Source organism: Erpetoichthys calabaricus, chromosome 3, assembly GCF_900747795.2.
Source record: "Erpetoichthys calabaricus chromosome 3, fErpCal1.3, whole genome shotgun sequence".
Lineage (NCBI taxonomy): Eukaryota > Metazoa > Chordata > Cladistia > Polypteriformes > Polypteridae > Erpetoichthys > Erpetoichthys calabaricus.
The window spans coordinates 152,825,969-152,841,745 of NC_041396.2; positions in this window are offsets into that span (position 1 = coordinate 152,825,969).

Here is a 15,777-nt window from a genome sequence, read left to right on the forward strand (position 1 = left end):
GCCTGTCTCCTACAAATAATAATTATTTCTTGATAGACCACATTCACTGTTCATGATTTGTATTTTTTTACATTTTGCGATCTTTCACTTTGTCTATCTTTTTTCTTTGGGGTTATTTTTTCCAGGGAGAATTCATTTTTTATCATTTAGACAATTAATCTAATGCATTTTAAAAATGTTCTGCATTTTACTGTCACACCATGATTATTTTTCATGGGTGCTGCCACTGAGAGAACTGTTTTATTTATACTGTAGTTGTTATATATATATATATTGCATAGTTTACTGTCAAATAATACAAAGAGTACGTGACACGTGTTTCGCCCTCATTTGGGCTCATCAGGCATACACACTCTACTGCTCCCCTCTCGGGGAATCAAACCTCTGACGTCAGCGTCAGAGACGAAGTCCCTTTATGCTGCGCCATGGCATGTGGTTCATTTATTTGACAGCCTGTAGGTCCGGAGTAATTACATTCATTGCATTCGTAGTCTGTTGGGGGGTGGGTAACCACCCTCACAATTCAGGTCGGGACTCAGACTATGGATGCAATGAATATATATATTATATTTACTAGGGGGCCTTGCCCCCTGCTCGCTTCGCTCACCAACCACCGGCCTGCGGTACACGCCAGCCACTTCGCATCTCTGCCGATCACGTATGTGAATTTCACTTTCACTAAACAACAAATCTTTTAATTCTCGCAGATACGCCTCTTCATTGGGAAGAAACACTACTTTTCCCTGATGGCAGCATTAATTAGATGATCTACAAGTCTCTGACTTAAAGTTTAAAGCCAAACAATATCTATATACTTCTGTCATATCACCTATGTACATATATTCGATCTCTTTTCACTGTTCCGTTATTTCACCGAGTAATAATTTCCATTTTTAAGCTTGTGCTTGGACTGTGTTATACTTGTGGGGAACAGGGAAGGTGTTTCCCACAAGGGAAAAAGAAAAAATAAACCATGTGTGCATTGAACTTGTGTTCCACGCGTGTCTGTGTCGGGTTAAGCTGGCGGTGCCAGCCTGGTGGGCCACATTAGGGATGCTAGATCACTGTAAGAAATAGCTTTACATTCAAACTAACAAAGTCTGAGAGGTTCTGCTAGGACAAATGGGTTAAAATACCCAAATCCAGAAGTGCAAAGCTTGTTGAGACTTAGTCAGGAAGGTTTGAATATGTAATTGCTGCCAAAAGGGTTTCTACAAAGTACTGAATTAAGGGTCTGATTACATATTTCAATTTTTGATTTTAAATAAATTGCAAAACACATTTTTACTTTGTCATTATGGGTTACTGAGTGTAGATTGAATGGCAAAAATGACAAATTTATCCAATTAAAATTAAATCTACAACAAAATAAAGTGCTCAGTAAGTGAAGGGGTCAGGGATACTTTCTGCATCAACTTTAAACCCCTTATATTGAAATAAAAATATCATCCATCCATCCATCCATTTTCCAACCCGCTGAATCCGAAACAGGGTCACGGGGGTCTGCTGGAGCCAATCCCAGCCAACACAGGGCACAAGGCAGGAACCAATCCCGGTCAGGGTGCCAACCCACCGCAAAACAAGTATAATGTAGTGAAAACAAGTTTCCAGACGTGAATCGTAATGTTGACTGACTTCTTGATGGTGGCAACCCCAGTTATGAGGTTTGTGAGGCAGAAGAGGTGGGTCCAGGTGCAAGAGAACTAGAAGTGACATCATTCAGCAGCCTGCCGCTGATCGCTAGATCTACAGATACAGTAAAATGAAAGGAGAGGCATTAGGAGACATTACCAGTGCTTGGCAGTGGGTGATATTACCAGTTGACAAGCCCTGAAGTTATCTCCTAAATGTACATGTGTGACTATATTTATCTATTATATAAAAAAATCTTGGGTTGAGACGTGATCATCTCAGAGACACTTTGAAGTCCCGCGAGACTTCTTGCATGTCACGCCCTACTTACAATTTCTTGGAGACACTTTAACATCCCACAAGACAAGGAAGTGAGACAGAAGGACAGCTGCTGTACAGGCTTTTAAATGATCGACGTGCAGCACGACATGCAGATCACGCAACACAGCAGCAGCTAGCAGCAAGCCAGCAGCTGATCTGTCCTTAGCGTGCATTCAGCCCCCTCCTTCACAATGCAAGCAGCAGAGACGCGAAGTGGCTAGCGTGAAGCGCACCCCCAGGGGTGGGGGTTATGGGGTGGGTGAGTGAAGCGAGTAGGGGGCACAGCCCCCAAGTATATATATATATATATATATATATATATATACAGTACATACATACACATACATATATCTTATATATAAACGTCTATGAGTGGAAGTGTATCAATCTGTTTGTCCGACCAGGAAGTGAGAGGTGGAGTCGGGGTAAAGACTCCACCTCCGAGGAATTAAACTCACTTAGCCGCTAATACACAAGCAAGGCGAGCATGTTGGCAAAAAGAAACCTCTGAAGAAAGACAAAGTCGATTAGCTGCTAAAGCACAAGCAATGCGACTACATTGGGAAAATGAAACTTCATAGGATAGAGATACCCAGAGTAGTTCCTTTCAATTACCTGACATCTCTACATTTCAATTTCCAATAGTGTCTAGGACCCTGGGCTTTTTACAGCACTGATATACACAGCTAGCATATCTTATGTATATATATATATATTGGTATATTATATATATATATATATATATATATATATATATATATATATATATATATATATATAGTGGAACATGGCCCGGACACAGACTGGCGGACACCGATGGTTCACCAACCAACACACGTTTAATCATTCTATTAAATATTTACAGTGCACACACAACCCCAAAACTCCCCCAAAATCCAGGCCTCACAATGCCTCGCTCTTCTCTTCAGGCCACCTCCTTTCCTCTCCTCCCGAGCTCCGTCTCTCTTCCTCCCGACTCAAGCCATCGAATGGAGGGAGGCGGCCCCTTTTATACACACCCGATCGTGCTCTAGGTGCCTCCCGATTATCTTGCGTGGCGGAACTACCGGCTGCACACCCAGAAGCATTCCGGGTGTCTCTGGTTTTCTTCCCTCCAGCAATTCCAGGTGTGGCGGAAGTGCTGAGGGCCAGGGTTCCTCACGCATTGGGGCAACTCCTGGCGGTGACCATGGCCCCCTATAGGGTTGAGCTTCTAAGCTATGTTCCCGTGGTCCCCAAAGCCATCAGGTTGGTCGCCCCCTCGTGGTCTGGAGGAGGCGTAAGCCCTCCTCCGGTCCTCCTGGGTGTCCCGGCTGGGTACCACCCCCAGCCACTTGCCACAATATATTTATATATATTTATATATATATGTATTTATATATATATATCCATCCATCCATCCATTATCCAACCCGCTGAATCCAAACACAGGGTCACGGGGGTCTGCTGGAGCCAATCCCATATTTATATATATATATATATATATATATATATATATATATATATATATACATACAGTGGAACATTGGTTCACGACCGTAATTCGTTCCAAACCTCTGGTCGTAAACCAATTTGGTCGTGAACCGAAGCAATTTCCCCCATAGGATTGTATGTACAGTAAATACAATTAATCCGTTCCAGACCATAAATGTAAATATATTTTTTTAAAGATTTTTAAGCACAAATATAGTTAATTACACCATAGAATGCACAGTGTAATAGTAAACTAATGTAAAAACATTGAATAACACTGACACAAACACCCAGGCTCCCTGCTCACCTGCACGTGCAGGCTCGCTCTCTCTCAGCAGCACGCGAGCCCTCTCTCTCTCTCTCTCTCAGCAGCACGGGAGCCCCCTCTCTCTCTGTGTAACATTGCAGCAGTTCGCGATGTAGCCTTACAACCCGATCGCTGTATAAACACTCTTTTTTAAATGAGTTTTAAGCACAGGGGGAAAAAAAGGAAAATTTGAACAAATCCGAACTTTATTTAAAAGCCAACCAAGAAAGTAACATTGCAGGAGTTTACGCTAATAGCATTACAACCCAATCGCTGTAAACACACTTTTTAAATGAGTTTTAAGCACAGAGGGAAAAAAGGAACATTTGAACAAATTCGAACTTTATTTAAAAGCCAACCAAGAAAGTAACACTGCAGGAGTTCACGCTAATAGCATTACAACCCGATCGCTGTAAACACTCTTTTTAAATGAGTTTTAAGCACAGGGAAAAAAATGAACATTTGAAAAAAGAGAAAAGTAACATTGCAACACTTTCTTCTCACCACTCTTCACTTGCTTAGAAGCCATGGTTAACTGCAAAAGCACACAAAATACTGTAGAGCACAAAGAGTTAACAGGTAAAGTAGGCATGTCTGACTGAGAACAATGAACAGGGAGAGGCTGAACATGTGCTTAAATACAGTAATCGGCGTGTACGAACCGGAATGGAAATGAAATAGAGCACAAAGAGTTCACAGCGAAAGCACGCACACATGTGCAAGCACGCACGTCTGACTGAGAAAAATGCAACACATGCGGAAATCATCGGCGTGCACAAACCGAAAGGGAAACTGGCTTGTTCGTATACCGAGTGTGTGGTCATGAACCGTGGCAAAAGTTTGGCAAACTTTTTGGTCGTAAACCGAGTTGTATGTGTACTGAGATGTTCGTGAACCGAGGTTCCACTGTATATATATAGATACATAGATAGTCACACACATACATTGACCCTGCTCTGTGACTTTATGTGGTCTTCCATTTCGTGGCTGAGTTCTTGTTTCTAAACGCTTACAGTTTCCAATAATACCACTTACAGTTTACAATGGAATAGTCAGCAGGGATGAAGTTTCACAAACTGTCTTATTGCAAAGATGGCTTCCAATCACAGTACCGCACTTGAAGTCAATGAGCTCTCGTTTGTAAATGGAGATTGCATGGCTAGGTGCTTGATTTTATGCACCTGTGCCTTATTGAAACACCTGAATTCAATACTTAAGAGGTGTGTAATAATAGTTCATGTTCATGTAGCGTATATATATATATATATATATATATATATATATATATATATATATATATTCATTGCATTTGTAGTCTGAGTCCCGACCTGATTGTATGGGTGGTTACCTACCAGGTAACGCATATGGTTGGTCTGCCATTCGGCAAACATCCGCCACGGGGCCCTCTTCAGTTGCGAGAAGCAGATCATGGAATGTTGCATAGTTTACTGTCAAGTAATGCAGAGTACGCAACACGTGTTTCGCCCTTATTTGGGCTCATCAGGCATACACACTCTACTGCTCCCCTTGCGGGGATCGAACCTTGGACATCAGCGTCAGAGACGAAGTCCTATTATGCTGCACCACAGCGTGTAGTTCGTTTATTTGACAGCCTGTAAATCAGAGTAATTACATTCATTGCATTCATAGTCTGAATCCCGAACTGATTGTATGGGTGGTTACCTGATTGTATGGGTGGTTACCTACCAGGTAACGTATGTGGTTGGTCTGCCATTTGGCAAACATCTGCCACGGGGTAACGCTATGCAACATTCCATGATCTGCTTCTCGCAACTGAAGAGGGTCCCGTGGCGATCTACAGGCTTTCAAATAAACAAACCACACGCCATGGCGCAGCATAAAGGGACTTCGTCTCTGACGCTGACGTCCGAGGTTCGATCCCCACAAGGGGAGCAGTAGAGTGTGCATGCCTGATGAGTCCAAATAAGGGCGAAACACGTGTCACATACTCTTTGCATTATTTGACAGAAAACTATGCAATATATATATATACAGGGTGAGTTAAAATTATGTTAACATTTGAATGGCAGAAACAATTTATTCACAAAGCATACTTCATATGTGCAACATGATTTACAGGAATGTCTCAACCTGTTTGCCATCATGTTCAGCACACAAAAATCAATGAACAACAGTACCCTTTAAAGCCCGGACACACATTTCGCATGGAACAAACAGACAGACAGACAGACAGACAGACAGACAGACAGACAGACAGACAGACAGACAGACAGACAGACAGACAGACAGACAGACAGACAGACAGACAGATAGATAGATAGATAGATAGATAGATAGATAGATAGATAGATAGATAGATAGATAGATAGATAGATAGATAGATAGATAGATAGTTTATTAATCCCAAGGGGAAATTCACATACTCCAGCAGCAGTATACTGATAAAGAAACAATATTAAATTAAAGAGTGATAAAAATGCAGGTAAAACAGATAATAACTTTGTGTAATGTTAACGTTTACCCCCCCGGGTGGAACTCAAGAGTTGCATAGTGTGGGGGAGGAACGATCTCGTCAGTCTGTCAGTGGAGCAGGACATTGACAGCAGTCTGTCGCTGAAGCTGCTCCTCTGTCTGGAGATGATACTGTTTAGTGGATGCAGTAGATTCTCCATGATTGACAGGAGCCTGCTCAGTGTCCATTGCTCTGCCACATATGTCAAACTGTCCAGCTCCATGCCTACAATAGAGCCTGCCTTCCTCACCAGTTTGTCCAGGCGTGAGGCGTCCTTCTTCTTTATGCTGCCTCCCCAGCACACCACGTAGAAGAGGGCACTCGCCACAAACATCTGATAGAACATCTGCAGCATCTTATTGCAGATGTTGAAGGACACCAGCCTTCTAAGGAAGTATAGTCGGCTCTGTTCTCTCTTGCACAGAGCATCAGTATTGGCAGTCCAGTCCAATATATCATCCAGCAGTACTCCCAGGTATTTATATATCTGTACCCCCTGCACACAGTCACCTCTGATGATCACGGGGTTCAGGAGGGGCCTGGGTCTCCTAAAATCCACCACCAGCTCCTTGGTTTTGCTGGTGTTCAGGTGTAGGTGGTTTGAGTCGCACCATTTAACAAAGTCCTTGATTAGGTCCCTATACACTTCCTCCTGCCCACTCCTGATGCAGCCCACGATAGCAGTGTCATCAGCGAACTTTTGCACGTGGCAGGACTCCGAGTTATATTGGAAGTCCGATGTATATAGGCTGAACAGGACTGGAGAAAGTACAGTTCCCTGCGGCGCTCCTATGTTGCTGACCACAATGTCAGACCTGCAGTTCCCGAGACGCACATACTGAGGTCTGTCTGTAAGACAGTCCACGATCCATGCCACCAGGTATGAATCTACTCCCATCTCTGTCAGCTTGTCCCTAAGGAGCAGAGGTTGGATGGTGTTGAAGGCACTAGAGAAGTCCAGAAACATAATTCTTACTGCACCACAGCCTCTGTCCAAGTAGGAGAGGGATCGATGTAGCATGTAGATGATGGCATCCTCCGCTCCCACCTTCTCCTGGTATGCAAACTGCAGAGGGTCAAGGGCTTGGCGGACCTGTGGCCTCAGGTGGTGAAACAGCAGCCGCTCCATGGTCTTCATCACATGTGCCATCAGAGCGACAGGCCGGAAGTCATTCAGCTCACTAGGACGTAATACCTTTGGGACAGGGGTGATGCAAGATGTTTTCCAAAGCCTCGGGACTCTCCCCAGTTCCAGGCTCAGGTTGAAGATGCGCTGTAGAGGACTTCTCAGCTCCAACGCACAGGCCTTCAGCAGTCGTGGCAATACTCCATATGGACCCACTGCTTTGCTGGCACGAAGTCTCCTCAGCTCTCTGCTTACCTGGGCTGCTGTAATTGTGGGTGGGGGGAAACTCTCTCTTATGCTGATGTCAGCAGCAGGATGGGTGGAGGGTGCAGTAGTCCAAGGTGAGAGTGGGTTAGGGTGGTCAAACCTGTTAAAGAATTTGTTCATCTGGTTTGCTCTCTCCACGTCTCTCTCGATGGTGGCACCCCGCTTCGAGCTGCAGCCAATGATGAGCTTCATCCCATTCCACACTTCCTTCATGCTGTTATTCTGCAACTTCTGCTCCAGCTTTCTCCTATACTGCTCCTTCACCGCCCCGAGCTGAACTCGGAGTTCCGTCTGCATGCGCTTGAGCTCATGCTGATCACCGCCTTTAAAAGACCTTTTCTTCTGGTTTAAAAGGCCCTTGATGTCACTTGTAATCCATGGCTTGTTGTTAGCATAGCAGCGTACTGTTCTTACTGGAACTACAATGTCCATACAGCAGTTGATGTAGTCAGTAGTGCAGTCAATAAACTCCTCAATGTTCTCACTATATGATCCCTGCAGGATATCCCAGTCTGTAGTTCCAAAGCAGTCTCTCAGAGCCTGCTCTGCCTCAGGGGACCACTTCCTGAATGAGCGTGTGGTTGTAGGTAACTCCCTCACCCTTGGTTTGTAGTGAGGCTGAAGCAAAACCAGGTTATGATCTGCTTTCCCAAGCGCAGGCAGCGTGATGGCGCTGTATGCATCTTTAACGTTTGCATACAGTAGGTCAATAGTCCTATTTCCCCGGGTGTTACAATCCACATACTGGGAGAAGGCAGGTAATGTTTTGTCCAGCGTCACATGGTTAAAGTCTCCAGCGATTAGCACAAGCGCCTCGGGGTGCTGTGTTTGCAGTTTAGCAACATCAGAATGGATGATGTCACCCGCTATCTCCACATCCGCCCGAGAAGGGATGTACACAATAACAACAATGACATATCCAAACTCTCTGGGCAAGTAATAGGGACGCAAACTTACGGCCAACAGTTCAATGTCCCTGTAGAAAGTGGAGATTTTTACGTTTACATGTCCAGCGTTGCACCATCTTGTATTCACATATGATACCACAGTCAGTATTCTGTCCTTCAGGTCATTGATGTCACAAACTTTCCTGCTATACACACGCTCCTTTACCATACCCCATAACCAGAAATCACAGGGTGCCAAATCAGAGGAGTGTGGAGGCCATGGCAATGGTCCACTACTACCTATCCATCGACCTGGAAAGGTGAGGTTGAGATAAAAATAATCCATTAGTGTTAACATAATTTTGACTCACCCTGTATATATATATATATATATATATATATATATATATATATACTATGGGGCTTTGCCCCCTACTCGCTTGTCTCACTCATCCCCCCAATCCCTCCCCAGGGCCATGCCTCACGCTCGCCACAAAGTGGGGGGGAACGCACACTAAGGAGCTGCGGACGTATCAGCTGCTGCTACCGAGCTGCATGATCTGCATGTCGCGCTGTGTGTCGATCATTTAAAAGTCTGTACAGCAGCTGTCCTTTTGTCTCACTTCCTTGTTTCATGGGACATTAAAGTGTCTCCGAGAAATTGTTGGTAAGTAGGCCGTGACATGCAAGTAGTCTTGCGGGACTTCAAAGTGTCTCTCCGAGATGATCACATCTTGACCCAAGATTTTTTTGTATTATATATATATATATATATATATATATATATATATATATATATATATATATATATTCATTGCATTCGTAGTCTGAGTCTCGACCTGAATTGTATGGGTGGTTACCTACCTAACGCCTGTGGTTGGTCTGCCGTCCAAGGTTCGATTCCCGCAAGGGGAGCAGTAGAGTGTGTATGCCTGATGAGCCCTAGTGAGGGCGAAACATGTGTCGTGTACTCTTTGAATTATTTGACAGTAAACTATGCAACATTCCATGATCTGCTTCTCACAACTGAAGAGGGCACCGTGGCGGATGTTTGCCGAGGGCAGACCAACCACAAGCGTTACCTGGTAGGTAACCACCCATACAATTCAGGTCGGGACTAAGACTACGAATGCAATGAATATAATTACTCCGGACCTACATGCCGTCAAATAAACAAACCACACGCTATGGAGCAGCGTAAAGGGGCTTCATCTCTGATGCTGACGTCCGAGGTTCGATCCCCGCGAGGGGAGCAGTAGAGTGTGTACGCCTGATGAGCCCAAATGAGGGCGAAACACGTGTTGCATACCCTTTGCATTATTTGACAGTAAACTATGCAATATATATATATATATATATATATATACATACATATATATATATATATATATATATATATATATATATATATATATATATATATATATATATATATATATATAGTAAATCCGTACTATGACTAAGTGAAGACAAGAACAATCTTTTAAGCATTTAACCAAATGGGAGCTTTCACATCAGCACTCGAATATACAGCAAGCAAGCACTGATGCTGACAGCCATCCTGCATTAACTCCCTTCTTCAAATAGACAACATCTTCATTCTGTAGGAGAGACTACAGAAAGTGATCCCACGGCCAGGTCAGTGGCCAGTTTTATACGTTCCCCTCATCAACCACTGGGCAATAGACATGTTATGCGGTGAACTGGCGAACTTGCAGTTGAACCGGCAGCAGACAACCAAATTCTGCCTGTTTTAACAGAGTTTCAGTGCACAGCTCATTTGTGAGGTTCTCAAATGCCCATTGGGGGTGCTGGGTGTACAGTATATTCTGTATAACATGGAAAGGGATATTTGTTGGTGGTCTGACCCTTATTAAGAGAATACATGGCTTGGTGTTCCAGGCACATTGTACAGCAACTAGGTTGATATTTGTCCTGTAGATGATTCTGGACATAAGCCTGTAAGTAAACCCATGCAAGATCAGAGTTTCCAAGGGTCTCTTGGTGCTCATTTTTTTTTTCCAAAGAGTGGAGCTAGGTCAGCCTTGGACCCTCTTGCTATCAATGAAAATTCACAAATTGTGAATTTAGCTAAGGGCAGAATACTTCCTGGCCAATAGAGGTCAGCATATGATTGCTGGTCAGGATAAAGCTATGCTATATTTTTAAACGTGAGGTCAGGGAGGACTGGCAAGAAGCTTGTCATAAACCTTAACCCAATTCTCTGACAGCACTTAGTCTGTGTGGTGGGCCCTTTCATGGCAGGAAGTCTAGAATCTGCCTGAAAGACCTGGCCATTCAAGGGCTCCTAAAGAGACAGGGGTGCGGGGAATCGAGGAAATGTAGGGAGGGCAGTCACACCCTGTAGCAAAGGACAGGTCACCCCCAACCCCGAAGTGGAAGTGAAACTAACATGTAATTTAAAGCTGTCTTGATCTAAACACAAGCTTAAAGTAAATGGATTACCTTTCGTGGAAGAATGAAACCATGGTCATATGCAGTGGTGCTTGTACACATGCTGTATACTGGATACGAAAGACAGAATGGAAATTAATTTTGGAGAAAAGCTAGTAGGCAACCATATCATTTGTAAGAAAATATTTTTAAAAATATATGAAAAATAAACCAAAAAATGGAGAAGTATTTACTTTGTCTGCCCTCTTTGTTCGTTCTTTGGTTGTTTTATTTTCTTTAAATATAATTTTTAATATGTCTGGCTTCTGGCCACTTTGTTATTGCTGTGTCTTCAGACAACCACCATGATCACATCTTCTATTTACATACTAAGCATATACTGTATACTGTGGAAACTCAATGTGTACCAACAAAGTAGCTGAAATTGAAGATAAGTTGGTTGAACTGACAGAAAACAAAGTTATTGCTTTTCTACATTATTGATTGTGGGATTGTATGAATAAGTGTGCTCAGCTCAGGCTTATTCTCTCTTCAGGCATTTTTGTTTATGTTTTAAAGATTTAGTGAGTCTCAATAATTCATTATATGGAGTTTATTTTCATTCTATTTTTCAGAGAAGGAAAAGAAAAACTGGTTATTATACTAAACATAGCAAATGACTGGCAAACAGGGTCCAGGTTCCAAGATACCAGAAAATACCTAGAACACCCGGCTACAGAGACAAATAGCAATATCATAAATAAACAACAGACTAAAAAACAAAACAGCATACTCTTTACAGACTGAGTGTAGAGGAAGCCTATAGCTTCCCTTTTTCCTGTAATTGGCAAAGCAGGTTAAAAAAAGAATAGCTGAATAAAGTTATTTAAACATTAATAAGCCTGTTGAGTGAAGAGTAATTCTAGGTACAGAGGGGAAAAGACTTAATGATACTTTGTACTCAAATGCATAACACGTTCCTTCTTTACCCATTGCTATATACTTACATTGCACCTTTTTATTAATATTCACCCACAAAAAGTTAGTATATTTTTATGTAATCATCAGCTGGCGAACAAGCCTAGAAGGCTGCTCACTTTTACAGTATATTGTTAAAAATAAAGCATACACTAAACAACAAAATGCAAAAATACAATATATAATATGTATGTAGAAATTTACAGATATATATTTATATAATTTGCTTTGATAAACTACATTCTTAATATACCTAAATTTAATAGTAAAATGGATAAGTATGAGTACATTAAGCTAAGACTGCTGCCAACAGAAAAAGGAAAAAACTGACCAGATGTGAATACAATATGTGTGCCCCAAGCAGACTTACATCCTATTCAGGGTTCATGCATGACCCCTCATGACTCTTTAATGAAAAACTAGTCCAGCCAATTGACTGAATGAATGGAAAATTAAATAAATTCCGCACACATGTTCAGTGCCTTCCACTTCGGTTGACATACAATGCTACATGGTGGTCCAATGGTCAGTCCTTGGTGTGAATCCCAAGAATGTGTGTGGAGTTTGCTGTTCTCCAAATTTCTGTTTGGGTTTTCCACCAACATCCCAGAGACTTGCAGGACAGGCTAAGTGGCAATTCCAAGTAGTCAGAGTGTGAAGGTTGCTGTGCATGAGAATGGACACTGCATTGGACTGGTGAATATTCTAGGGCTCAGTTTTGCTTTCCCCCGTGTTGTTTGGATAGACTAAGGCCCTTTTTTAACTTTCCATTTTCTTAAGCTGTGTGTGGCACAGGCTGCCTGTGGCTGGCATTACCTTCTCTTGCACCCGAACATTGATAATCAGGTACTGAGATGGAGTAGGGTGAATGAGGAAACAGAACAACAAGATTGGTGCAAATGTGCATAGTGCTTTTATTAATAATAAACAAAGTCAGTGTCCAAAACCAAACAGAGTGCAGTGCTTCTCTTCAATAAATAAATAAATACCTCAATAAAAAATAGTGTTCTTGGCAGTTAAAACTCAATAAATAAATAATCCAACAAATAGGTTAAAACTAAAGTCAGGATCCATCCATAAAAAAGAATCATGAGCCTTGGTGCATCCATCTAAAACAACATCTCCTCTGCTCACCCTCTATGGTCTGCTCAGTGAAGGGAGACATCCTCTAGCAAGCGCAGTCAACTATTAACTGGCTTGTGTCCTCATTGCCATTCCTCTCTATTTGTGGGGATACTGCAAGCTCTGCTCCCTGCTTTCACCGCTGTCCATCGATTTCCTCATCAACACCCGTGAGCTGCTCGGGTATGCTACCTCGTGCACCTACACACTCCTGAACATGAATGCACTATATTTAACTAAAAACCCACACACAGCCATAGACTCCTAACATACATCACAACAAGCTGGTGTGGGAATTCTGCTCTCCATTCATTTTCAGAATACTCTCCATTCGTTTCCTTGTATCTTTGTATCTTGTTTATCTATAATAATAAAAGGCAAAGCCCTCACTGACTGACTCACTCACTCACTGACTGACTGACTGACTCATCACTAATTCTCCAACTTCCCGTGTAGGTGGAAGGCTGAAATTTGGCAGGCTCATTCCTTACAGCTTACTTACAAAAGTTACGCAGGTTTCATTTCGAAATTCAAAGCGTAATGGTCATAACTGGAACATATTTTTTGTCCATACACTGTAATGGAGGAGGCGGAGTCACGTATCGCGTCATCACGCCTCCTACGTAATCACGTGAACTAAAAACAAGGAAGAGATTTACAGCACGAGTCACAAGCGGGAACGAAGGTAAATGACGTTAATTTTTGACTGTCTTTTAATACTGTGTAAGCATACATATTAACACATGTGCAATTAAACGTGTGCATTTACGGGGTGATTTCTCAGGCTTAAAAGCTCACCTTTTATCAAACGCGGGAAAAAAGGTAACTGACGTTGTTCACTGTCTTTTAATACTGTGTAACCATACATATTAACACATGTGCAATTAAACGTGTGCATTTACGGGGTGATTTCTCAGGCTTAAAAGCTCACCTTTTATCAAACGCGGGAACAAAGGTAACTGACGTTGTTCACTGTCTTTTAATACTGTGTAACCATACATATTAACACATGTGCAATTAAACGTGTGCATTTACGGGGTGATTTCTCAGGCTTAAAAGCTCGCCTTTTACTAAAAAGGTAAATGCAAAACTATTTTCAATCAGTTTATTGAAACGCTCCCGTTAAGGATTGCAATAACATATTCGCGAGAGAAAAGAACGAAGTAGGGGGAAATGGAGGAAGAGCCGCAAACAGCGAAGAGCAAAAAATTAATTAAACAATTGAGAAAGGAGCGAGTGAAGCATACAAGCATGTTCATAAGGGAAACAAAGCACGGTGTAAAATGTAAGTTTAAATTAAGTTTATAGAAACGCTCCCGCTGCGGATTGCAATAACATATTCGCGAGATAAAAGTTTAATGAGAAGACACGAGGTATAAACGAACCACACGCCGTGGCGCAACGTTAGGGGCAACAGTTTCAACCATTCTATGATCTGCTTCTCGCAACTGAAAGACGGCACATGGCGGATGTTAGCCGACTTGCTGACCACAATATTAGGGGCTTCAACTCTGGCGCTGACGCCACATCTCAGTGCCAACACTTTGCAGACTCTACTTAAAAGACACGCCCTCCTCACTGGACAGTTAAAAAGACCAATCAAACTAACGATGACATCAAGTATTACCCAATCAAAAGTAGGAAAGGAGGCATCTTCATAAAATGCGTGTGGGATGATTTGCATGAGACGCTGCTTTAAAAAAAATGATAAAAAAAATACGGGACAAATCCCGTCCAGTATTGATTCAAAACGGGACGCGCAATTTCATTCTCAAATGCGGCACGATTCCGTATTTTAAAGGACGGGTGGCAACCCTACAGTGCCAGGTAACCACCCATACAATCAGATTGTGATTCAGACTAGGAATGCAATGAATGTAATTACCCCGATCTACATACAAGGCGAAAGTCTTGCAACATTCAAAGATGATGGTTTGGGATAAGTACACCATACAACATAAAAGAGCTTATGAAGCCTTGAACCGAAAAAAGCAACATCTCAGAGATCGTAAAAAAAAAAAAAGGAGGTAATGTCGTTTTACTCGCTGTAGATTTTAGTCAAACATTACCAGTTATTCCACGACGGAGACCAGCAGATGAACTCAACGCGTGTTTAAAATCCATGCTTCTCCCACGCTCGGTTATATGTCGCGTGTTCTCGGGTAGGTACACCAAAAAATGTATACATTTAAGCATGTAATGGGCAAACAAAAAATGAGGTATACCCGAAGGCACTGCAGTAGTACTTAATCTAACTTTACTTCTTAAATGTTAATGTTTTACTGTTTAATAATTTATACGCTTCTTATATGTTGTTCAAATTCTTTTATCAAAATACCAGTGACAGCGCAATGCACGATAACATGGAGTGAATACACCATACGCATCCGCCCACGGCCGCCCTGGTGTGCGCAGATAGGAGTTGATTCTACAATAAAATAAAATAAACATAAAAAGAGTAATACAATCATCACCCATAAAGCGGATAGCAGACGTGACGTACTATATGTGTACCAGATTTCAAGTCAATAGGTGAAACGGTTTGCGAGCTACAGGTGATTTAAAATCCTGGACAGACACACAAATTGCCACGGTAGCAAATTACAGAAGAAGATTTTACTGTTTAATAATTTATATTTATATGAAATGTGCTTCTTATATATTACTTCATATTCTCATATGATAATGATGTTAATGTTTATATTGATTTCTATGTTATTGAAACTGCATGTATGTGTGTATATGTATGTATATATATATATATATATATATATAT